Source organism: Scophthalmus maximus, chromosome 7 (genome assembly GCF_022379125.1).
Source record: "Scophthalmus maximus strain ysfricsl-2021 chromosome 7, ASM2237912v1, whole genome shotgun sequence".
NCBI classification, from domain to species: Eukaryota; Metazoa; Chordata; class Actinopteri; order Pleuronectiformes; family Scophthalmidae; genus Scophthalmus; species Scophthalmus maximus.
This window is the reverse complement of record NC_061521.1, coordinates 9,925,076-9,940,933: the sequence shown is the minus strand read 5'-3', so window position 1 is coordinate 9,940,933 and position 15,858 is coordinate 9,925,076. Positions and strand designations below refer to the sequence as shown.

The window sequence follows — 15,858 nt, the reverse complement described above, 5'->3', positions numbered from 1 at the left end:
CACGGCGTGGCTTACCCCACGGGGCTTTGCTGCAACTCGCGTCACAAAATGTTAGCAGTGGCAGGCAGGTGCAACCCCCCCCCTCAGAGCAGCCCAAGGGGTCGGGCTTATCCTCCAAATGCCTCAACCACTGCGGAAAACTGCTTCCCAGGCAAAGGGCCGGCTGCCATGATCCAGGTAAGTCTCGTTGTGGTGAGAGGAGACCTGACTCGGCGGCCTAAAGCCAGGTACGGGGTTCTGGGATTGAGGTTGGATCAGAGCCAGGAGCCATTAGCAGGCAGTGTCTGCCACGACGGGCAGAGCACAACACTTTCAAAGGCAGAGCAGGACTTGAGCGGAGCCGCGGTGAAGGGTGCTCGGCAGCTGTTTCATTCAGGCCTCCCGATAACAACCCCCGGTCCAGATTGGCTATACTGCAAACAGGGCAGGAGACGGCGAGGCGGCACAAATACCAATCACTCCTTCGACAGTCCCACAATGAGCTAAGCAAAAACTAGTGAACTGGCAGTCTCTCGTTCATTTCTGAGCTGATCGAGCCTCTAGTGGTTTACCGTGTGCCGCTCTGAAGAATTTTTAATGCGCCGGTGTGCATTAAGATTAATGTGCATGCTCACATAAGAGCATATGACAGTATGGTTAATAAGCAGAGAACACTTTAGCTATCGTGAAGAGCCAGAAGCACGGAATAGACAAAGATGTAGCTAATGGCCCCCTTGCCATATCATTTACCGTACAGCCCCGAGCCAGACGCAGGACCGCCCACCGGCTCCAAAGACGGGGAAGAAGGGGACTTTCATTACTTAAGAGATAACATCCATAGGATACTGTCTAAGAGACGAGTCTTTGCTTCCAACCCCCACTGTGAATAAGCAAACAACCAGGAACATCAATTATGAGCGTGGGAAATGAAAACTAAGGGTTATTTAATTCTCTTTTACCACTTATTGCTTGGATATAACTACAAAACAAAGCTTATGAGTAATGTGACTAACAGATGGAAGCACAGGCACGCCCCCAACAGCACTGGCCCTATATTTTGTTTCAGGTTTTGCAAAAAAAATAGTTTTTGGCCATTTGACTCTCATTTCAATTATAAATCTGCGGAACACAAAAGCAATTTAAAATACTGGTGGGAAAACATGTGGCTGCGGCTGCGAGTGGTGCTCGATCAAAACAATCAGTCACAGATTCAAGTGGATTGTGCTCTGTTGGCCGACCTATCGCACACTGACCATTGCAATCACCAAAAACAACAAGCCTTTACATCTGTGACTGTGGCCCGGTCCCATTAAAAACCCATCACACCCACTACCACCATGCTACGCATAAAAACCCATTGCTATAATTGGTTCCACTGCACCCTCTACCCACTCTGGACGGGCCAACAGGCAAATGCAAACAACTCCCAGTAACGGCAAGAGAACCAAACTCTGGTCGTGTCTGCTCAGCCACAAATCGAGCATGACAAATTATTCCCACACATGGGGAAGAAGTGGGAAATATGAAGACTTGAAAAAAAATAAGGGGTGAAGGAAAAGACAAGTGATGAGGTCAAACAAAACATTGTTCATTGGCATTGAGGATTATGGCAGTGTGACTCTGGGCTAATGGCAGAACTCCAGATAACAACACACACTCCATCACTCTACGCAAACGGACAGAAAGGTGCGGTTGCGAAGCGGATCTGTCGTTTCACGGCGACCGCAGTGAGGGCGACAACCATGTCATTACCCCAGCCGGCGAAGAAGAGGAAGCCCAGAGCCTGGTTTTTCTGAGACTCCGGAGAGTGTTTGTGTGAGGGTGTTTTGACAATGAGAGAAAGATAAACAGAAGGCACGGACAGGAGACTGTGAATGTGTATGCAAGTGTGAAAGAACAAAGCACGCGGAGGTGACTTTGCGCCATCCAGGCTCAACTGTAGCTTGAGCGAGCGCGCTGGAGATGTTTGTCATACCAGAGCGAGGAGCGTGTCTGGACTGGGATGAGACTGCAAGAAAATGTTAGCGGCCCCCTGAGGCTGTCAGGAAAAAAAAAGCCCCACAAACGGCGCTGCTTCAACAGAACACACTAAGAGACTGCCTCGCAAACTTAGGATTTAAAGGAAAAGGTGGCTTAGTATAAATAGAAATCGCAAATGAAAGCAGTACGCGGGAGAAGTTATTTATGGAACAAAAACAAGTGTGATTTATAAGCAAAACTGAACTAATTATCACCAGCAAGAGACGGTGCAAACTCACAATCAGTCATAATTGTTTCTCGGTGTGACGTGACTGAAGATAAAGGGAAAACTGTAATTGATATTCTGAACTATCTTTTTGTTAATTAAAGCACTGATTATTCTGCCAAACAGACTTCGACAACGAGGGACGCAGCACTGCCCTTTAGAAAAAGGCTCTTGCACGGCATTATACTGAAATCCTTTGAGGCCTCCGATTTTGGCAACACGCTGTTGTGCGGGAATTGGGATGTCCAATGATGTGTAAACAAACACTGGGAGAGTGGTTTGAATAAGAGACAATCCTCAAACCAAGCTCCTTTATTTGTTTTCTCCAATAAATGTCAAGCTTTGTTAATTGACAAAACCTGAGAGGGATAGAGACGGGAAAGGGAGAGAGGCAGTGGAAGCTATGCAGCAGTGTGTGCGCGTGCGTTTGTGGACGACGGCGCGTTCATCCCCGTCTGCTCTTGGAGGACACTGATGCCAAACCTCCAGCAGCCGAACACACATGGGGAGTTCTTTCCACGATGGAAATGACACATTGTTTGAAATCTTCTTCACAAAGCTATTGCCTCATCTTTTTTCTCTCCCAGGGACTTTCCCATCATCCATAACCTGGTGCAAAAGGAGCGCATGCCTTGGAATTTCCTGATGCGAGTAGTTGCAGGATTGGGAAATCCAGTCTGGCCACTTTCCTGGAGGAATGTTCCCCCGACTTTAAAACTTTGGCTTAGGCAACGCTGGTAAATCCCAGTTTCTAGTGTGGCAGTGGAGCACAGGTTCTTCCTTCATGCATTTGATTACGCTCAAGCAAGCAGCCAGACTAACGCAACCTCTGTACTAGTATATTACCATCAGAATGGTAATATACTACATCCAGCAGTACAGTATTGTCCGAATAATGTATCAGAGATTGTAGTGACAGTTTGTTCCAACACTGCCTTTGTATAGACGAAGGGTTATAATCACTACATGTTGTGGCACCCATGGGACCTTTCAAGGCTTAATTTACTTTCTTTGCTGCAGAAAAACAGTAAGTTAACCAGTTTTATTAATTCCTGAACGATAACTTTTCAGGTTTTGGAGACCGATTTATCTGGACTGTCTGCAAGCCTTTTGAATCGCGTCTTTGAAGAGTTCATACATAGAGATTGGCGACTGCCGATCGGATGCGATTTGGCTTTGTTCTTGAGCCTTGGTCTGCGAATTCCAAAATCTGTCTGCACGAGGAAATTCGAGCTAAAAAACATGTAATGTGAACTAGACCATAAGGTTACGCAATGGTTTTGAGCTGCTTAAATTTGAATACAAATTAAAAAATAATACATATATATATCATACCTTTACAACTTATAGCAACAAAAATAAGCCTTGAAAATTAACTAATCCCTGGTGTCGGAAACGTTTACAGATGAAACTTCCCAGTAACTACTACAATATATCTGTGGAATGAAGGGTTTAGAAAGGTTGGACACTGCACAAAGGGGTACCTTGGCTTATTGAGAGCCAGGTCTGGGCATATAGGGGATCAGGTTGAAGACAGTATGCTTAATGGAAGTGACAGTCAGCAGATAGGCGCCAGTCCTCTCTTACTGCAAATGCTCCCGCCATCGCCTCTTGCGATAGGCCCAGACAAAAAAAGGGACATAAATAAATGAATAAAACGCCATTTCCCCCCATCTACTGATTACATACAATACACTAACATACTGGGAGGGAGGAAGAGGGGGTGAGGGGTGGATGGGTGGAGGGAGTGAATGGACGGGGAGTGCTGCCAGGGCCTACTTTTAGATACCATGGTTATCAGCAAGAAAAGGAGAGAGAGAAACAAAGAGGAAGTTTACTGGCAATGTTTTATCTGAAAGGGCATTAAACTGAGAGGCACACGGGGGACGAGACAGCGAGGGTAAAGAAAAAGATCGTTCAGAGGAAAAGGAGAAGCCGTCCAAAGTCAGGCAACCTTCAGAAGTTGCCCGTCTCTCTACCTCACTGTTAGACACACACACACACAAACACACATACACTTTGCCCTTGGCTGAAAGTCATCCCAGGTTCATGGTCCCTGGCTTTGGTATGAGCCTGGGCCCTGGAACGAGATACTAATGACACGGAAAGCTGCTCGTCTGGCCACTGGAGAAGCTTGATATCCAGCACAAGAAACTGTCACTGGGACGGAAACTGGATGTGGCCTTTGATGAAACATACAAATAGGGATAAAAACAGAACAGGAAGTAGGCAGGCCATTAGGCTGTGATAGAAATTCGGGTAGATAGAGAGGGTCCAGGCGACGGTGACTGGTGTTAAAGCCGTGGCCCTGTGTGTTGTCCTTGACCCTGTCAGGTGGAGCTGGAGCTTGCGGCGAGAAAAGAGACTTGGCACCCTCCGGGTGTGGGCTGGTGAGGGATGTGAGGCATGTCGATGAGGGGACCCCCCACCACCACAACGCCGCCAAGCGCAGCACCCAGGCAGCCCGCTGGAGCCCGCTGGAGCCCACTAATCATAGAACTTAGCCACTGACCTCTCCACAGGCTCTGTACCTTTTAATGAGATCCATGCCTTTGATTCATCTCGCTGCCTGGAGGGAGAGACAGATCATGCATAAGCTCTCTCACACACACACTCACACACTCACACACACACACACACACACACACACACACACACGCACACACACACACACAACTTTGCCAACTGTAGATGGACAAATCCACACACTGCCTTGGATACCAAGAAGCGGGGAGATGTACACAGCTCAAATAATGAACACTGTAATCCACAACGGCCAAGGGCTCTCATGTGTGTACACACATGCACGGGATAAGTGGAATCACAGCCATGGAGCAGAACAAGCACTGCCTGGGAACTAACTAGAGCCAACTAATCAGCACACACAACGACACGCGCACAGACACAGGCTGAGCCCGGCTCGAGGACTCGACACCCACCTTGTTAAGAGCGGGCCGAGGGAGGTGCAGGTGAGATTGAATCCAGACATGCTTGCGCACAGAGAGAATTGAATTATTGATCAGCCAACAGATTGTGTTATGAGGAATTCATGGATCCACGCTCGGGCTTGTCCTGCTCCCTTAGGGCGAAAGACTGTGCGCGTGTGGACTCACTGTACATTTGTGTGTGCTGCGCGTTGGTGAAACCGAGGGGAAGCGGGCTGCCCTGGTCGAAGTCGGAATTATTGTCGGTGGGCAAAGTGGGCAGTGTGAGCTCGCACTTAGACAAGACAGAGCGAAGAGTGAATCGATCACGCTGGCTGCGGCGATGCATGCAGAAGGAAGGCCTCGCCTCGCTGCCCTGAGAGGGCTTTAACTGCTCGCACACTGAGTGGCTTTTTTCACCGGCATTCAGGCAGCAGCACAATCCCAGCCCTTAATGCCACCGACGGAAAGCGAGGAAATGGGATTTTTATTTGTCTGAGCTCCGGGGGTGGTCCTGCTGCTGCTAATAATGCACTTAAATACGGGGCCACGCTTAGCTCGGGCTATGTTGCTAACATCAACACCGGCCAACATGAGTGAGACAAAGGTACGGCTGTATTCTGTCATGAGGCTGTGACACACAAAAGCCCGTTTTAACACAGACATGACTTCTCTCACTTTCACCACATCACTTTTTCCAAGGCTTAACCTGGGTTCTTTACAAACAAAATATGCCTATAGCCAGGTCATGCTGCTCCCTGCCTGAGCTTTTCACAGTACGATAAAAAAAAGTACAGTCCCAGATTTATGGTCACAGCCAGTGGAGCCACAACACAAATACTGTTATTTCATGGCTATAATGGCCAGGACTTGACTGTGTAGTAAGGTCTAACAAAGATCCTGCGGATCACAACTCTGCCAACGGAGATGAGACACCAACATGACTTAGATCCAGTCTAATCTGAATTACCAGACTGAAAAAACAAGACACTTTAATCACTTTGAATTACACCATATATAATCATCTTGCTATATTTATTTATGTAATTTTTGTGGCAGTGGGGATTAGAATTTGTTTTGTTTCTGTCTTATGCGCAGAGCAGATGTGTGGTTTCTAGCGTGCCGCTCAAGAGGGATAATGTTTTGTTTTCAAGTCAGAAGGTGTTGAGACACATAAGAACCCAGTGGGACAAAGATGTACGTTCAGTTTTTCCATTACCCGAAGAGGAAACCGACTCCATATGACTAATTAAACAACAGACACAGAGGAATGCGTGATGACATCCTGACAGCAGACGAAAACAGGGACTAGAAGTGAAACAGAACAGAACCTGGTTAAAAAATGAAGACACTGACGGAGGGAGGAGGGGGGAGGAGGAGGAGGAGAGACAGTATTAGTGTATTGTAGATTTCAACACGGAGGGTTACAGAGAGATCGTAATGGAGTTCTGGAGTGGTGGAGAGACGGCTACCGTCTGATAGTCAGAGTTGATTCTTGAGAGGATAGACGAGTTTCGTCTTCAGGAGGAAGATTGAATTCAGACACTTGGATCGGATGGTTCGGAGTTCAGACACTGTTCATTGCAGATCTGGATCGAGGCCCCTTTGCATGCTGCGAGGGGGTTTCCATAATGAACACAGCAACAAAAGAGTTTATATACCTCACCATGAGCACACAAATTTCGACTATACCATACAAGGTTGAAACTAGTCTTTGCAGACAGACATCCATCACCCAGAAGATATTACTTTCTCCTAGAATGGGAGATATCTGTACCATGACCTTGACCTGAATGCTTGAATCTTCTTCCCTAAAAGTGAAGGCATCTCATGCGTGACGCATGTGCGCCTTACATGTCCACACTTGGAGCATGCTATACGTAGTCAATGTAAAATCTTACTAACCCCGTCTCGGCACCAGTCCACTAGGAAACAAGTGACGCCGCACTCACATGGCCTCTCGCACCCCACTTTGCCACCATCTGTTATTAGAATGCTGCACACTTCTCCCTGTCCAACGGGGGGGGGAAGGATGAAAGTAGAAGCGGGGAAATGTCTCCTGGTGAGGCTCGTGTGATTCGGGGACCCAATTTGGCGCTGGCTGTTTTTGTAAACATGGTGCGGCTTGTTGTCAGAGAACGCACACCAGCGAGCAGCGTTAGGTTGTTTGCGATGTTGGAAGGGACAGAGACGGGGCCTTGCTAATAAGGTTCTCCAACCCCAGCAGCAGATCCAATCCACCTAATGACTGTAATTAAAGAGGCCTGCTCCACGGAGGAATCAACGACGTGGGATCGGCTCAGACGCAGCGTCGACGCAGCTGCAGCAGAAGGATGCGACCACAGGGCTGAGTTTAAACACTTACAACCCGAACAAACGGGAGGCGAGCACGAGTTATGAGGGCTTGTAAATATTTAGGCATTCTTACAGGGCATGTGGCTGTGACTCTGATGTCATTTCTCTAAAGGCCTGTCATTTGCTTTAGTTAAAGGCTGAAAAACCCCAGTGTGGAGCAACAGCAAACACAGATCCGTGAAAAGAGGAATACTGGGAAACAGAGCGTCACAGGACAGAAATAAATTGTGCAGGAAGAGCACATTATCTGCATGACCATCACATGCTGACCAGCTGTACACAGATTAGGAACTTGCGGTGAGAGGGGAGACAAATGTAGACGTGTCATTTGCAGACACCAGCATAAAATATCTTTTTATGTTTTTCTTTTTCACTGCAAAAGAAGTTGAGAGGGGGAAACCAAAGAACGGGCAGCTTTGAGGCTGCCCAAATGAGTCAGTGAGGAATAATGCATGTCATCACGGCGGTGTGAATAGGAGAGCGAGGCTGGGGGGCAAGCGCGGGCACCTAAGACATAGAGCTATGATGACACCTCCACAGATCTGCATTTCAGAAGACAGCTCTGAGCCCCAGGCGGGTTTCTGAAGCACCAGGATTAATATCCAAGTCGACTACAGACACACTGAGTAAGAAAAGACAAAGAAGAGGAGCAGAAAAAAAAAAGATTCAACAAAAAAATTGAAAAAGTTATGGTGCACAAGCGAACGGATAAAGCCAGACCGCGTTTTTGCTGATAAAGGGAACTAGAGGGTATGTTCCGTCAGACGTTAACATAAACAGGAAGTTATAAACACAAGAGCAGTAGCTACTTCCACACTGTTCTCGGGACATTGTGGGCTGGTCACGCATAGCTCAAATTCCTGTAGATCACCACCAAGTCACAGTTGGTACACTCTTAAAGGTCAGCAAGGTCAATGCCAAGGTAAAGTCCTGGGTCAAACTCCAGCCCTCCACGAGGGTGCTCTCCGAAACAGAACACAACAAAATGCGACAAAGCTCAACAGCAGACTCAATTATTTTCACTGTGTTTTTACATTGTTGCCATGGACACCGCTGCTGTCTTTATTGTGGATTCTATTTGTTTTGTGTCACCTCTCTACAGCACAGTTAATTCCACTGAGTCGTTTCTTCCGCCGCGCCGGGCGGCTATTTTCCCCCCATGGGTATCAATAAACAAAATGTTGACTTATCTTCAAAAACATTACCGTTACCTTAGAAAACACCACCTCATACTTTGGCAACCTTAAATTTTAGAGAGCGGCGGTCAAAATGTCAGCCTCTACGGTCAAGGCCGTATCTTTGGCGGTGTTATTACTGCTGCCGAGACCACTGCCACAGTAAAACAGTCAGTCAGTGTACAGATGAGAAGCAACAGAGTCTGTGGCATTTAACTAGATTCTCAGTAACTTTAACAATTCCTGTATGAACAGATTTTAATAGGTCCCTGTTGGATCATAGGCCACCGAAAGGCCACGATACCCACCTCATTTAACTGAGGGAAGGACATAATACTGACAGACACATTATTTCATTTACGTGATTTCTTGGGGAAGTATATTACAGGAGTGCAACCTCGGCGGTATACCCGATATCACAGCTTGATCTGGGCACTGTGGAAGAGGTCAATACACATATAACCTGCCTGTGTTTGTACTCCTGAAGGTCAGTTAGAGTTACAACTCTGCTTCGCAATTTCATTTCTTTCCCTTTTAATTAGATTTCATTTTAGGCACAAAAACGACCAAGAGCAACTGATTTTAAAAAAGGAGGCCTGCGAGGTTTGCAACTGACGAGCACATCTTTCCACCAGTAGAATTGGCCTGGCTTTGAATTTTGATTGAAACAGACAACCAGGAGACAGACACCCAACCTCCAGCAGTGCTGCCATCCCCGTGTCCACTTCCAGCTGCCAGTAGAATCCAGCAGATGCCAGCGATAATAAGGACAGCATATGTTTCCTCAAGATCTTATACCGCTATTGCTATTTTAGACCACATTCTGCCTACCAATTTTATATAACTGATTGAAAATATCATTAAAATGTAATGGTGATGTTTCCTTTTTTCAAGACATCAAAGTAAATACAAAGTAGAGATAATCAAAATTAATATGATCCAAACCTATTCAAAAATGTATTTAAGTAAAGATGCAAATGTAACATTTTTATATAACTCAGGATTTTATACCAGTTAAAATTCTAAAAACTGGGACACTAACAAAACACACACACACACACACACACACACACACACACACACACACACACACACACACACACACACACACACACACACACACACACACACACACACACACACACACACACACACACACACACACACACACACACACACACACACACACACACACACACACACACACACACACACACACCTACCTACCTAGGCCATCTAGAAATGGAAATTTGCCTGTATGTATAAATGCACAGGTGTATCTAGTCTGATTTTCATATTTTTTTCGATTAGTTGTTAATGCCAACAAAGGGAGCATGTGCATAAGTTTATATATGTATTTTAATGTTCGTACATTGCAATTGAGTTACTTCCTAGATCCACAAGGATAATCTATCTCTTTCTTTAAGTGAAACTTGCACGGACCATCCCTCTATGTCTTCCGCAGTTTGCCACTTTATCTTCCCCCTTTGCTCTTTCAGGTTGGTGTGACCTTCATCTCCAGCTGCTGCCAGTGCACTGACCCTTCTTGCATCTGTCACCCACCACTCCTGGCTGAGCCTCACATTAGGTACTTCATAATTAATCGCCCAGTGTACATGCAAAAAAAAAGTGGGCCAATACTCGGTGGCAACTACCAAATTAACATAAACCAAGTGGACGCCAAATTAACTGTAAAGCAGAGGTGATAATTAAAAACGATCTTGGCAGGAGTAAATTGGTCAGCTTGAGGATTAACTGTGAAATGACTCGCACGGATAAAAATGAATTGCACCCTCTGGTTCCTTGGCTGGGATTAAATGGCACTGAACATGGAGCAACTGTCGATCAAGAACAAAAAGTGAAGTGAAAATACATACAGGTGGCACTAGATTTGGCACTCGGTAGAGCACATACCTCCACTATGGCCATACAATCCTACACATGCTCCATGTGAAAAAAGGGGTCCTTGCACCAAGCTGTACAACCTTATAGATCTCAACACCATAAATGTCAGATTTTTTACGTTAAGATCTGTACATTATTTCCTGAGAAATTTACAACAACTTCACATTTAGGTTCCATACTGTCAAAAATTACATTTCCCTGTCTTAATTTATTATAAAGCAGGTCAAGATGCTATATCAATAGTGTTTAAGTATCAAAATGCTGAATCCAAAGTGAAATGCTCAAAACCCATATTCTGAATAGTTAGCTGTCAGGATATTTGTAACTTTGTTAACTTTTTATTAACTTTTCACAACAAAACAGTTGCTGCCCTCAGCCATACCCCCAGCGTGGCCCACCCAGACCCGCCGTCCATCCTTGCATGTTTTGGGTTCTGAGTGCTTACCTAAAATCTACTATAATTGTATTCACTCTGTATACGGTTTAATATTAATACTTGTACTGACTGTTGGATTAATTTTGCGTGTGGACTCTAAACTTGCTTAATCACGGTTAAGGGATGTTATCCTCCGCCTGGAGCCGAAGCTCCAGAAAAACGATGAGCTTCTTCATGGCTTTGTCTCTCCGTAGCTGCTGCCTAGGCAAAGCATATTTTATGCTGCCGTCACGCCACCCCCGGTAGACGTTCCTTCAATGCACCAGACTTAATGTTGTCGCCAGTCTTTTGTCTGCAGTTCCAATCAATCCCATTCAGAACTGCACACAGTCTGGCGGCGACAGAAAGGTAGACTGCTCCTTCTCCATCTTGTCACATTGTACTCTTACTGTCCCGATCACACTTCTCCCTGATGTTCCTGAATTCTGCTGTGTAGCAAACTCTCCTGACTGGACTCAACACCCACAGGGTCAAGCAGCTGAGGAGAGTGAGCTGGAGGCCGGGGCAGTGGGCTCCACCACTCCTGCATTGGACTGGATGCTACAACACCGCACACAATGACCCCGATGTCGCCAGATGATGCAGGGCCAATTCCAAAGCTCCGGTGTTTAGCTCCACACCAAAACCTGTCGTAGGATTTCAGACCAAATTTGACAGTCCGTTTGGCTCATTTGACTGTTGACCATCACCATTTGCATTTACTGTTGAGTTTTACCAGGCTATAGCAGTTAGCAGCAGACCATTAACTGTGGATGGCCTGGCGGGGAGGAAAGGGGAGAGGGACGCTCTGAGAATATCTTCTGACTGGCGGACCAACCTGTTGTTGCTGGAGCCAGAAAGAATACCTGAGAGAGGAGTTGCAAAAACTACATTCAGATGTTTTTGGTACTTAAAAGCACAAATATATTTTTCTATGGATATCAAAACTCAAAAAAAGAAGTGTAAAATATGAGACCTTTAAGGAAAAAGATGAAAAATTCCTGAAGCGGCCCCTTTGACCAGATCTCTATCAAAATTTAAATGGGTTTTTCGCTGGCCGATATCCAATTGTATGTAGTTCAGTTGTTTCTGCTTGATCCTGCCGACAAATAAACACACCAACCAACAACATAAAAAACGTAACCTCCTCGGCAGAGGTAATATGTGGCTCTACACACGGTTTCCATTATTTCTCAGCTACTGTAAGCCTAAATCCATTTCAAATCCAAATCTCTCGGCGGAAGATATATCTGCCGAGCTGCCAAGTCCAGCACAGGCACCCTCAATTTGCACATAAATGAAGCATTGACTCATCTTCAGTATGTTAAAGTCTGCGAGATCTGAGAGGCATCTTTTCATCATAACGCAAGGGAGCTGGACTAAACATCGCCCGTCGCATTACATTGATTGAAGCAGGCATGAGCAACTTCCCTCTTAAGTGTTTAAATGGGTAGTGTTTTGATAGCAATACGTGCCAGACTGAATTACCAATGCGCAAAAATAAATGAAGTTCCCTGCTCTCTTTTCTCCTGCCAGTACAAGCCTTGAGAAGAAGGCATCTGACTGAGATTTCCCAGGGTAGGAAACAAGGTGACCCCCCTCTCTCTCATCACAGCTGATAAATGTCCAGACGCCTGCATCTTTGGTGCAGGCCTAAAATGCCTGGCTGGGTGTAGAATGTTGCCAGTGGCCCGAGTAGGTGGGCTTGTTGACAGTGAGCATGTAGCATCAAAAGCCTCTGCGATACCGTGTGTCTGTGTCAGCCTGTCAGTTCAGCTGCCATAGGGAAGTGAGTGTGAGGACTGAGTCAGATGTCTGTATTGTGTATCCATCACTGGTGTTCAGTCCTCAGCCATGCAAACTCAAGGCTGTTGACAGCCAACACCACTGTTGTTCCCGAAACACCTTTTGAACAGCAATGACGATCTGGGGAAAACCTTTTCAGAAAGCAGCTGCCAACCTCTCTTAACTTTGTATTACATTAACCGTCTCCCTCGCAACATTTTTTTTAAATATGAGGATGTCTCAGTTCCCGTTGCAGAACATAACCCATCAGCCGAGCAATTAAGGCAGCTCCCCTACCCGTGTGAATCATTCAGCTCTTTCAGGAGAGTGAGCATGTTTACAAAATTCAGCACGTTCCTCTCACTCACGCTCCGAGCTCGGTGTGTGGGGAAGAGTAAAAGCGGTTAAAGGTAGAGACGGGGCCCACAAGAAAAGCAGTGTAGGCAGCGGCGGCAGCGTGAGTTGGCAGCAGCGTGGAAAAGAACGCAAGCCACGATGGGTTGAGAGCACCGTGTGGTCGGTCATGGACACGGGATGAAAGACGCTGTGGGTTGAGGAAGTGTCAGGGTTGTTTCAGAGGTATAAGTACACCCTGCTGAGCTGAACTTGACCATAATGTCTGGGGCAGAAGGGCTTGGTTTTGGAAGCCAGCAGACAGACCAAGATAACCCCTGGATTGCAGTGAACTGAAAGCTGCATGAGGTGGTGGGTTGGTGGCAGAAGGGAAGTAGTGCCAAGCCGCTATCTTCACAGACGGCCCATCTCACATCCTCATGCTGGGGGAGTAAGCATGAGAATTAGCATGATAACACCTTGTGGGTCTGTCATACATCAGCGTTGTTATCTCCGATCTGGAGCGCAAAGCAGAGGGGGGAAAGTGTTGAGTGGCAAGGGTGACGGGGGTTTGGTGTGTGAAGTACATACAACACCACATTGGAGCAACACGGTGGGTTAAAGAAAGGAAGGCTGTCGAAGGGAGAGTTTAGGACAAGGCCGCCAAGTCCAAGGGCACAGGTGGCAGCTGTAAGCCCCAGCGGAGATAAGATCGGAAATCCACCTCAGCATGACGTCCCTTCATCGTAGGATAATCCTCAGACATGAAAAGACAAGCCCATCTCAAATCTGAAGGAAATCTCTATTCCCCAGATTCTTCTGCTGTCTAATGCCAAGCTGACACGCCCTTCACGCATCAGCCCACATTCCCCACAAGCGCGTGTGTACCTTAGATAAGCAAGAGGAACAAGGTAATGCATGTGGGTCTTTTCTCATGTGCGCCACGCCCATTTTATGACCGATAAGTTTACAAAGTCCATTCTGAAGAGCGGTGGTCAAAATGGTGTCAAGCTGTCCGCTTTTTAACGTGAAAGCAGGTCTAACAGACAGAGGGATACAATAATGATTTACAGAAGATTGCTTCCTGCCTTTAGTGCCGACAGGGAAAATGAAGGAGACTAACTCGTCATTTGAGCCACTCGCAGTGAACCATTTTGCATGCACACTATTCAGTTAGTTTGGAGCCATTTTTCTGTTTGTGGGCTGCAGACAGGAGGCCTGGGATGGCTTGTTACTTACGAGGATTATGGTTTTATTTTGAAAATGAAAATGACAGAAGTCAGTAATCCAATGCAAAGGAAACAAAAGAGACTGGGGATGGGTTCAAATTCATTTGACCTCAATACTCTTATGAAATGCAGTGCATGCTTCCAGGAGAACGACACGGTTTTAAACTATGTGAGGGAAAAACTGTGTAAGACTGAAAAGGACAGGATGAACTCTGGCTTACCCATAACATGTAGGAGCTTAACAGCCGAATGTTCACTGGCCAATAATTCCCAACCTCCGTTTCTCAGTTGGTCAGAGGCTTTTTTTTTTTTTTACTGGATCCAAAAATAGTGGATCTGACAGAGAAAAGTTTCAGTTGCAGAGCCAGAGGCTCACGGAAATGCCTACTTTGTTTGGTATCTTCTGTACTCCTTTGTATTACAGAAAATGCGCTTGCAGTCTGCTTTTTTGGGGGGGGAGATTGTTTTGCAGAATTCTCACATGACCTGAATAAGAAATGTCCTCTCTTTGCTCGCCCTGAAAAGAGCAACTACGATGAAGAAGTGCGGTACGCTTGTCTTTTTCACCCTTGCGGGGGACCAGGGGAAAACATTTATCACCACTTGCCTGCACGCAGATAAGGCGTCTCTATTTATTCAGAGTGGAAGAGATAAACCCTGAATGAAGCATTGTGGGGCAGAGAGAGAGAGGGAAAAGAGGGAGGGAGAGATGGTGGGTTGCTTGTGACTGTGTCCATGTGAGCAGATGGCATCTGCTGGAAAACCATCCCTGCTCAGTCAGGACACAGGAGGCTGACACCCTGCTCTAACCCCCTTCCAGCCACCACTACCACCACCGGCAGTGGCCTTTCCTGCCTTTCCTGCCTCCACCCGCCCCCCCCCTGCATGCCCGCACTAATCCATTCCCACTCGGAGACCGTTTGCATAACGTTATTCAATGCGAGTAATCCGGAGCATCCCGAGTACAGTAGGTCTGTGCACAAGGGGGGCGAGAGGCGGGCAGCGGCTGCAAATAGAAGGACGATTCAGAAAGACAACAGGGGCGACACAGTGGTCCGCCAAGGGGCCGCGCCAGGGACAGAGGGACACACACTGACAGAACTGCACAGGAGATGGGGACGGGGACATGAATAGTTCTTCTGTCTCCTCGTTCACCACAAGAGAGGCAGACAGAGAGAGATGGGGGGGGGAGAAAAACAAACAGGAAGCAATGCTGGCCACTACTCGTGTCCTCTCTGCTGTTTATGTGGTGGACTGTCCAGAGGTGAGAGGCGCAGGTCACATGCCCATTACTCAGTGAGGCGACTGGGCAGATGCTGGGGGGGGGGCTGCACTGTGGCTTATGGGGATAGAGCATGTCTGGAGCTTGTTCCGAGTTTTACACTATACAGCAAGTTTGCACCCGGGCAGGCATGAATCCAAGAACAGAGCGTCTCGACGACGCGTAACATCCCTCCTGGACAAATGACACCGTCGATGTTATTCTTGTGCAAAGTGTTTAAGAAGGACAAAG

General features: G+C 46.7%; 1 protein-coding gene across 1 annotated transcript in view; it reads right to left on the bottom strand.

The window, feature by feature from the left end:
* plxnb2b (plexin b2b) overlaps positions 1 to 15,858 on the bottom strand; it is a 116,762-nt gene that overhangs the window by 99,859 nt on the left and 1,045 nt on the right. The gene's annotated exons all lie outside the window — the stretch shown is intronic.